The following is a 9,519-nucleotide window of genomic DNA, read 5'->3' as shown; positions in this document are numbered from 1 at the left end:
GTTTTATGTGGCTTAAGCCCTGAAATAAGAACTCTCTATGGAAGGGAATTAAGACAGAAAAGGAAAGAGAGTGGATGAACCAACTTTTCGTGAGTTTCCACTTGGTGCTATGCACATAATGCACATTTTATCCATACACAGTGGAGTAGGCATATACCGTTGCTCCTATTTCATAGACTAAAGATGGGCAAACTTTGGTAAAGGGCCAGATAATTGTTTTTTTTTTTTTATAAAGATTTTATTTTTCCTTTTTCTCCCCAAAGCCCCCCGGTACATAGTTGTGTATGTTTGGTTGTGGGTCCTTCTAGTTGTGGCACGTGGGATGCCGCCTCAGCATGGCCTGACGAGCGGTGCCACGTACACACCCAGGATACGAACCAGCGAAACCCTGGGCCGCCACAGCGGAACACGCAAACTTAACCACTCGGCCACGGGGCCGGCACCAGATAATAGATATTTTTGATTTATGGGCCACGCAGTCTCTGTCACAACCACACAACTGTGCTGTTACAGAGCACACAAGAGCTCTGCACACATTGTCCACAGCTTGTATAGACAATACGTAAATGACCAAGCATGGCTATGTGTCAGTAAAACTTAACAAACACCAAAGTCTGAATTTCTTAGAATTTTCATACTTTATGAAATATTCTTTTTCTTTTGATATTTTTATTTAAAATGTGTAAAAGTGTTTACATTCTATTTAACTTACATTTCCATTTAAAATGTAAAACTTTAAACGTAAAAAACATTTTAAAATGTAACAACCATTCTTAGTTTGTGGCAGTGGGTTGGATGTAGCCCATAGGTCATAGTGTGCTGACCCCTGACCCAGATGATGTCACTGCAGGGCAGAAAGATTCAGTGTGCTGGGTAAGTGGCCAACCTGGGAATCTCACCCAGAACCTAGGTTTGCGAGCCGCTGGTGTAGCATTCCCGGGGGCAGTGTGGACAGTAGCGAAATTCTATCTGTTTTTAACAATTTCTAGCAGAATAGTAAAGGCTTGCATTCACTCAACCATTCATTCATTCTCTGATCCTTTAATATGTGCAGGCCCTGAGGTGGGAGGTGTTCATGTCGAGAGCCTCTTTTAAGCCTCACAACTCGTAAGAACGTCGGTCATTTACACCAGTTCTCCCCATTTTACAGATGAGAGAACACAGGTGCAGAGAGAAGCCCAGGCAGCATTGTGGGAGTGAGAGCTTTTCCTTAAGGAATGTGGCAGCAAATAACTGAGACATACAAAATGAGAAGGTTAAAAGAGAGAGAGAGATTTTAAAGGTGAAAGATATGTATATTGTTCCAGATGGGGCCACTGGGGAAAGCTCAGTGCGGGGAGCATTTTCCACCATCAGAGATGGGGTGCCCTGGGCAGCAAGTGGCAGAAGGAATAAGGTCCCAGAGAGGGGGACGGAAGGCTGGGCAGAGGGCAAGGGATTTACTGGCTGTGTGAAAGTTACCACAGACACTGGGGAGGTGGGCAGCGCTGGTCTGAGGAAACATCTAGCAGGGGACTCCTGGGGGCCATCTTCTGTGATGCAACAATTAAGTAAAGGCCAGTGTATGACATTAGGAGCACAAGACTGGGGAGTTTCAGAAGGTGCTGGAAGAGGGTAAGGAAAAGGAGAGAGAGAAAGAAAATTCAATGCACCAGGGGAACTGACCATCAGCTGGAAATTCTCAGCCTGAGAGTTTGTAGCCCCCTGGAGCTGGGAAGGTCAGCTGAGCCCTCCCCACAACCCCAGCACATCGGAGGGGGTGGGTAGATGCCACCTCCAGGCCTAAAGCTCAGGCACAGGCTGGGCAGAGGAGAGGGGAGCTCTGTCCAGTTTTTGACTCTGGGGTCCTCAGTCTTCTCAAACCCCTCTTGCGTCCTGGTCCTCACAACCTCACTAGGGCAGCTATCAGCAACTCTCTTGACAATGAGGAAACCGAGACCCAGAGGCCACAAAGCCTCGACTGAGGATACACCCTGAAGCTCCCAGGACTTCTAATAATGATAGCATTGATTAATAATGATTAATAATGATTAGCATTGAATGCTAATGATGCTTTTCCATGGGTTATCTCATTTCACCATTTAATCCTCACAACCTGATGGAAGTTATTATATATTTTATATATATGTATATATATATGTAATATCATATGGCATGCCCATGAGGAACGTTAAGTGAAGGGCAGTTGTTCTGGACCTCAGAGGATTAAGCCCAGGCTGTTTGACGCTACAGCCCTGTCCTTCAACACCTTCATATCCTCACTGTACCCTCCTGTGTCAGAGAGACCCCACTGGGGAACAGAGAGTTAGAAGGACAGAGACAGAGACGAAGGAAAAACAGCTGTCTTGGAGACACTGTGGTCCCCATTATCTCCCCCAAAGAGAGAAAACAAAGGGCGTGCCGGGGGAGGGAGTGGGTGAACGAGCCTGTGTGTGACGTGGGGACTGGAGGATGATTCTGAATAAAGGTCAGGCCTTTCCAGAGCGAGAACGCGGGCTGAAGGGTAGCGGTTTCTCTCAACTACAGAGGCACAGGCTGAGGGGGCCACCGAGGCGAGCGGTAAATTTGGCTGGGCGTGTGGGCCTGTACAATAATCTCAGGCCTGCAGGTCACTCCAGGATACCAGGGCAAGCTTTGTACCAGAAAAACCAACTCCTGATTGCCTGCCAGTCGGGACAGTGGGAGGAGGAAACAGAGGAGCGACAGCACACCCGGGACGCCCCCAACCTTCCTCCTTGTCCTGCTGGGTTAATAACAAGCACGGTAACCAACACGTACGGAGCACTTACACGTGTGCTCAGAGCTTTACATGCACCGCACGAGCTCAATGGGGCATCGAGAACAGTCCTTGAGCACGGTGACCAAACCAGCCCATTTTACAAAGGAGGAACCCGAGGGTGAGGAACTGACCTCGGATCATTGTTCTGTTGAATAGTGAGCTGGGATCTGAATCCAGGCAGCCTGATTCCAGGAGCTGCCCCCAAAGCTCTAGGGAAGCAGCTGGGCATGTGGCAATGGAAGCCAAGGTCTCAGAGCCCGGGATTGTGTGGAATCAGTTCTCAAATCCACCACTTCTAGCCGGAGCTGAGCGACTTGGCTTAACTATGCTCAGTGTCTGTCGCCTCACGGGTAAAATGCAGATCCCTGGGTCCCAGGGTGGTAATGAGGATGGGGGATATAAGCAAGCGGCTGCCAGTAGTTCCTCCATTACTGGTGTTGGGTCTCGTGGGGCCCACAGCCTCTGCCACCTCCCAGGGTATAGCATGGGTCCTCCCTGATCCTCAGGCTTCTCCTCAGCTCCCACAAAGAGTCGCCCACCCTCATGGGCTGCACGCTGTTTGGTGAACTCCCAACTAGTGTTCCCAAACCTAATAAGTGACCCCAAAGGCCACCGAAGAACCACATTCTCTGATCACGCAGCCCCAGGCCTTCCTCCCAGCTCATCAAAGACAGTCTAACCTTTCGCCTCCCACCCCCACCTCCCACTGCTAGCTCATTATACTCCCTCCACCCAGGAACAAGGGCAATTAAAAAGGTGGAAAATTTAAGTGGGTCAATATGACTATTTTCTAGAAGTTTAGGCATACAATTTGGTGAGAAAAGAAACAGAAACCATGAGCTCACCAAAGGTGGGCAAAGACCGTCTTCTATGGAGTTGCCAAAACCTATTTGAAAGAAAAACCTCCCACTGGGGCCTCCTGTAACCAATTCCATAAATACAAATTTACCAACCTCAGGAAAGACTTTTTTCCTTGTCTGCACAGTATCTCTTCTCTACTCCGTGAACCTCCAGGGTCCCCTCTCCCAGGGCAACATCCCTTGCCCTTCACGAAATAATTACATCAAGCTTTCTAATAGGTTGACAGATAGCACCATGTCATCTCTACCTTTCAGCTTCCCTGCGGAAATCCTCCTGTTTGATCTGCAGATCTGTGTAACGGAGGAGGAGAGAGGGAGGAAAAAAGCGAGAGCGGCTCTATTCTGATATATACGTACTTTTCCAGGCATGCCCCCTGCCCTGTTGGGCATAATTGCCTGTTTAATTACCTGTATTCCCGGTGGCCTGAAAATTCTGGGAGGACAGGGGCAATGTTGATCCTTACATCCCCACACATAGAACAGCTACCAGGAAGAGCAAGTCTCTGATAAATGTTTGCTGAAGGCCTGAGGAGAAGAGAGAGAGCAGCTGGGGAGAGAGAGTCTTACGTACATACACCCCTCCTCATCTCCAAGGGCCAGCTTCTCTCCGTCGAGCAAATCCCTGGACATTTTCTCTTGGCCTCAGAGGTCTTTTTAGAGTTCTTGGCCTTTCTTCTTATGGGGGCCACATGGAGGACAAGTTGGCATAGAGTCTGCCACCTGGGGTTGGGGGGCTGGCCGTGCCTCTTCACCCACATGGATGTCTCCCACTTGCCCTCCCCTGGGGGCGCCGCAGAGTGAAGATTGTTCTGTACCAGGCGGAGTCCTGGGTCTTTCACAACCAATGTCTATGGAACACGCCACCCCAAACCTGTAGAGGACACATTCTTTTCAAGTTCACATGCATCGTTCCCCAAGACAGGCCATATGTTGAACCACGAGATCACTCTCAATACATTTCAAAGGAGCGAAATCACACAGAACATGTTCTCTGAGGACGATGGAAATAAATTAGAAGAGTAGATACGTTCAAAATCCCAAATATCTGAAGAAACTCTCTCAGTGCTTGACACAGTGTAGATCCTCAACAATTTCTGCCTCGACATCCTTCTCTACCACAGTTACGATCCCTCTGCTGCTGCTGAAAGTAAAGGCCGACCACCGGCCAAGGTTACGGCCACAGTCCCAGGCCTGGCACTTACTGCCCTGTCTGCACAGTGAGCTGGGACAATGAGTCCACCTCGGAGCCCACCCTGAGTCCCTCAGCATTCACCAGATCCACACTGAGGCAGGAAGATCTCCGCTATGCTGCCAGAATGGGGTCCCAGCCCACTCTCCACTCCAAGGAGCCCAGCCTTCTCGAGATGTGGGGAGAGAGCTCAATGGGGTGATGGCTCTTGATCTTTTTACTTAGAATGTTCTCTGGCAGATAAAATCAAATTCATTTTGTTTAGGGAGTTTAGCCGAAACCCCTTGAGGAACAAATGAAGGCAGCACACAGAAATGCCTCCTTTCCTCTGCCTGCCATTTTAGAGGGTCCCCAAGAGGCCAGGAATACAGTCAACCAGAGAGAAACCCAACCAGCCAAGTCATACGAGGGAGACGGAGACTGCCATTGTCACAACCTTTGGACTAAAGAATGAAGTGGAAACTGAATTTCACTGAAGGCTGTGCTTGAGCTTTTCAAGGCCAATAGTCTGATCCATGTGTTTGGTTCACAATATAAATGGACAATTGTGGTGCTGATAAGTCACCACCCGGAAGAGCCCAAGGGTGGAAGTACCTGTTATTGGCACATGCTGTGTGTAAACCTTCTACTGAGACTAAGCTGGTTGCAGCATCATTTTCCTTCAAATCAGGGTAAAGATCTCCTAGATAAGAATGAGTTGGAAATTAAGACCCAAATTAAAGCACATCTAAAGAGGTTGGTACGTGACAAAACCTCCTCAGAATGCAGTCCATGGAAGGTTTCCGCCGGGATCCTGTCAAGAGAGGCGAGTTTTAAAAGGTAAGATTAGAGCCCAGTTTTGTCACATTCTGGCTGTGGGGCCATGAGCATACGGTGTCACCTCATCTGTAAATGGGCATGATGGTAAAAGAACCAACCTCAGAGGGTGGGCGTGAAGACGAAAGGAGATGACGCACGCAGAGACTGAGCAAGCGCCTCTCACATAAGAACAGTGTTCAGCCCTCACGATGCCATCTCAGCAAACACACAATTTTCATGACAATCCTGGGAAGTTGATATTCTCATTTTGTAGATGAGAAAATTAAAGCCCAGAAAGCTAAGAAACTTGCCCAAGAACACAAGCTGTAAGTTGTAGAGGTGGGATTCTGACTCAGTCTAATTCCAGAGCCTCAGGAAACTTCCAGTCTCATAGGTGTGACCAACAGAAACCACCAACACCACCAGGAGGGCCAGCCAAGGGGCCCCGGGGACAATGCCCTGGGAGTCCAGGGCAGCTAGGAATCACCCTGTAGGAACAAGGGTTAAGATGCCCCATTTGAGCTGGGCCTTGAAGGATGGTTTGGTTTCACCAGGAAAAGGGGGAGGCAAGAAGAAACTGATTGGTAGAAAACTCCCTTTGGCAAAAGCAAGGAGGTATGAAAAGGAATTCCCTGTTTGGGTAAGGCTGGAAAGATAGCTGTGCTGAGAGTCCTGGGCCGGCTAGAGTCTCATATGAACCCACTTCCATGTCTTTGCAAACATTTTGATGCACACAGCACTGTGGCTAAGAGCATAGGCTCTCTGTCTAATGAACCAAGCTATGTAACTTTGAGCAAGACATTCCACTTCACTGGTCCTGAAGCGGGCTCACATTTCAAATGAGGGCCAACATAGGAACACTCTGCGTGGCTGAACTGACTAAATGAGGCACTCCATATTCAGGCTTAGCTTCAAGTCTGCTGACACTCTGATGCTTCTTTGTGTTTCTGCTCCACTAGATGTGGCCTGGGTCTCCTGCCATCCTGCTCACTGCCCAGACCCCTTTTGCTCACTGGCTGACATCTCTCACGGAACTACTAGTTAATGTTCTAAAAAAGAAACGATTCAAAAACCAAAGAGAAAAGGGGGTTGGTCTATTACTAATTACTAGAGGTGAGTTTCCACTAAGAAAAACTATTACTCACAGCCACACTTAGGGATCTGACTTCCTTTCTTCTGCAAGATACATTTCTGTTAAATAACTGTGATGCCATGTCATTTGAATTCTAACCCTTTGACAGCTGCCTGAGGAAGGTGCTTTCTGCCTGAACTACAAGGTTGTCTCTACTGATCTTTGCATTCTATTGTGTAAAATGGGACAGCAAATTAGAGACTTTCATACAAAGACACATTTGCTTTAAGTTCCCCGTTTCTCACAAACTCAAATCTCGGTGGTCTTGTTCTGTGCCTGTACTTAACTAGATGATTGTGTTAATCTCTCTTTAAATCAAAGATCCTAAGATACACATCTTTGCAAATTTCAACATCTCCCAGACAGGTGTGTGTCCTACAACCAGTGGCATTCAGTAGTTTAATAGAAAGCATTTGTTTCTTTCTTAGTGGCACATAAGTTAAGTGTGAGTTGTATAATGGACGGCATCTTAGATTTGAGGAAAGGCAGGATGTGCTGGGAACCTTGCTAGGTTTGAGACAAAATTTGCTTTTGATCTAAACAACAGCCACATAAATATAGACTGTCACTCCAAACTCACACATGAGAAATCTCATGCCCAGAGTATTAAAGGAAATTTGCTCAAGATTGCTTAGTCCATAGGGAAGGGTTAGGGTGGCGTCCTGGTTACTATTCCTGAGTACAAGTTACTGCAAAACTTAGCGTTGTAAAACAATACTCGTTTTATGTTACTCATGAGTTTTTGGTCAGGAATTCGGGAAGGGCTTGGCTGGGTGTTTCTCATGACCCTGTAGTCAGATGTCACTGGGCTGTGGTCATTTGAAAGTGCAAATGGTCCTAACATCCAAGATGGCAGCCGGCATGGCTGTCGGCCAGTGCTGGGTGCTGGCTGCGAGCTCAGCTGAGACCATGGACCAGGGCATGTACATGTGGCTTCTTCAGCACGGAGTCTGAGTACTTCCCCAGAATGGCATCCCAAAGAAACCAGGCAGGAGCTGCGTGCCCTTGTGTGACTACTGCTTGAAGCCATCACAACACTCAAGGAAAGGACCCAGATCCCATCTTTCAAAGGGGAGAATGTCAAGGAATGGGGCCATGTTGTTTTTAAACCACCCCAGATGAGAACTCTGATCTGACCGGTGCAAAGACACCACATTTGGGATTGCTTGTCTGGTGCCCAGGAGCAGAGGAAGGGAGAAAAGGAACTAAAGGTGCTAAGGAGGATTTTTAGACAAATGCAGGAGGAGTCATCCAGGCTCCCACACTTTCATTCTCAAAGTACTTGCTTTGGGATGTTCAACACTGGTCCGGCGTTGCTCCCATCATCCAGAATGTATCTGGAGCTTTCCGGGAAGTGGATTCAGGGTCAACTTGGCAGGTTCACAAGAGACATCAGGCTTAGAACTTTGTCAGACAGACCTTATTTCTGTCCAAAAAAAGGCTTTATCTAGTTTACTATATACTGAGCACCAATTGCAGAATGTTCTGGGTTCTGTGGGTACCTGAATGAACAAAACAATGCCTCTTTCCTTGTAGGGCTTATATTCTGATGGGGAAGGCAGAAAGTCACCAAATTTGTAATAATGTCAGCAAGTCTATGAACTATAGATAACGACAGAAAATGAGGGGTGAGGGGACCTGTGTTAGAGGGGGTGACCAGGGAAGGCCTCTCTGGGAGTTGACATCTGAGCAGAGATCTGAATGAGGTGAGGAAATGAGCCAGGCAGGTATAGAGGGAAAAAGGGGAACATTCCGTGCTAAGGCCCTGAGGCCAGCCTGTGCTTAGGTATGTTTGACTGACAGCCAGGCCAGTGGGGAGAGTAGAGTGAGCGGGGGTGGCAGGGAGGGCCTCGTAGGGCACAGTAGGGACTGAGGACTTTATTCCAAGTGAGATGGGACTCCATTGGAGGGTTCTCAGCAGGTGAGTCCAATGATTTGGTTGACATTTTTAAAGGGTCCCCTGGCTGCTGAGGGAGAAGGAAGGGGAGGGTAGAAACGGGAAGGCCAGTTACGAGGCAGTAATCCAGGCAGAAGGGGAGGTGGCCTGGTGTGGACTGTCTCTGGAGGCGAGGGTGAGGAGTGGAACAGGCATATATTTTGAAGGAAGATTCCACTGGATTTGGTAATGGGCACGTCTATCTTTAAGCTCACAAACGAGATAGGTTTCCAAAAAATGCTGAGTTGCTGCCCAAATTCAAATCTGCTCTTTACAGAGGATGGCACTGTGGGCAGTAGACAGTGAGAGAGACCAGGTCCAGCCAGCTCCCTCACATACTGGCCAGCGGTCTCGTCCCTCACAAGGGAAAAGGGCCCCGAACGCAGGCAGGTGTCACCCCTTCCTCCCCACTCCCACCCACCAGCCACCAGCAAGAAAGGTGTAAGGAGATTCAAAAGAATAAGCCACTGGTGGAAAGACCCTTTCAAAAAGGAGTTCACAGAAGTCTAGAACCTTCTAAAGGGCAGTCAGGGGAGACTCAGAGCCATTTGCATGGGCAAGTTTGGGTATTTCGGTCATTCACTCCCTGACACGCCTTGATATCACAGCCCCTCCTGTTTTAAGTCAACCTGCTCTAAGGAATCTTTTCTGTTAAAAAGAAACCACCTGTTGCTGCTTTGAGACAGATTTTAGTGGGAGCTTCATGCTCCATGAGTCTGGGGAGTGAAAGGGTCAAGCTTCTGCTTGAATACTGCATGTGGCCCAAGGATCACATCGGGGTTCAAACTGAAGCCAGTAATAGTGACTCCTTTTCTTTAATTGTTT

Source organism: Equus caballus, chromosome 9 (genome assembly GCF_041296265.1).
Source record: "Equus caballus isolate H_3958 breed thoroughbred chromosome 9, TB-T2T, whole genome shotgun sequence".
NCBI classification, from domain to species: Eukaryota; Metazoa; Chordata; class Mammalia; order Perissodactyla; family Equidae; genus Equus; species Equus caballus.
This window is presented reverse-complemented; position numbering follows the sequence as displayed.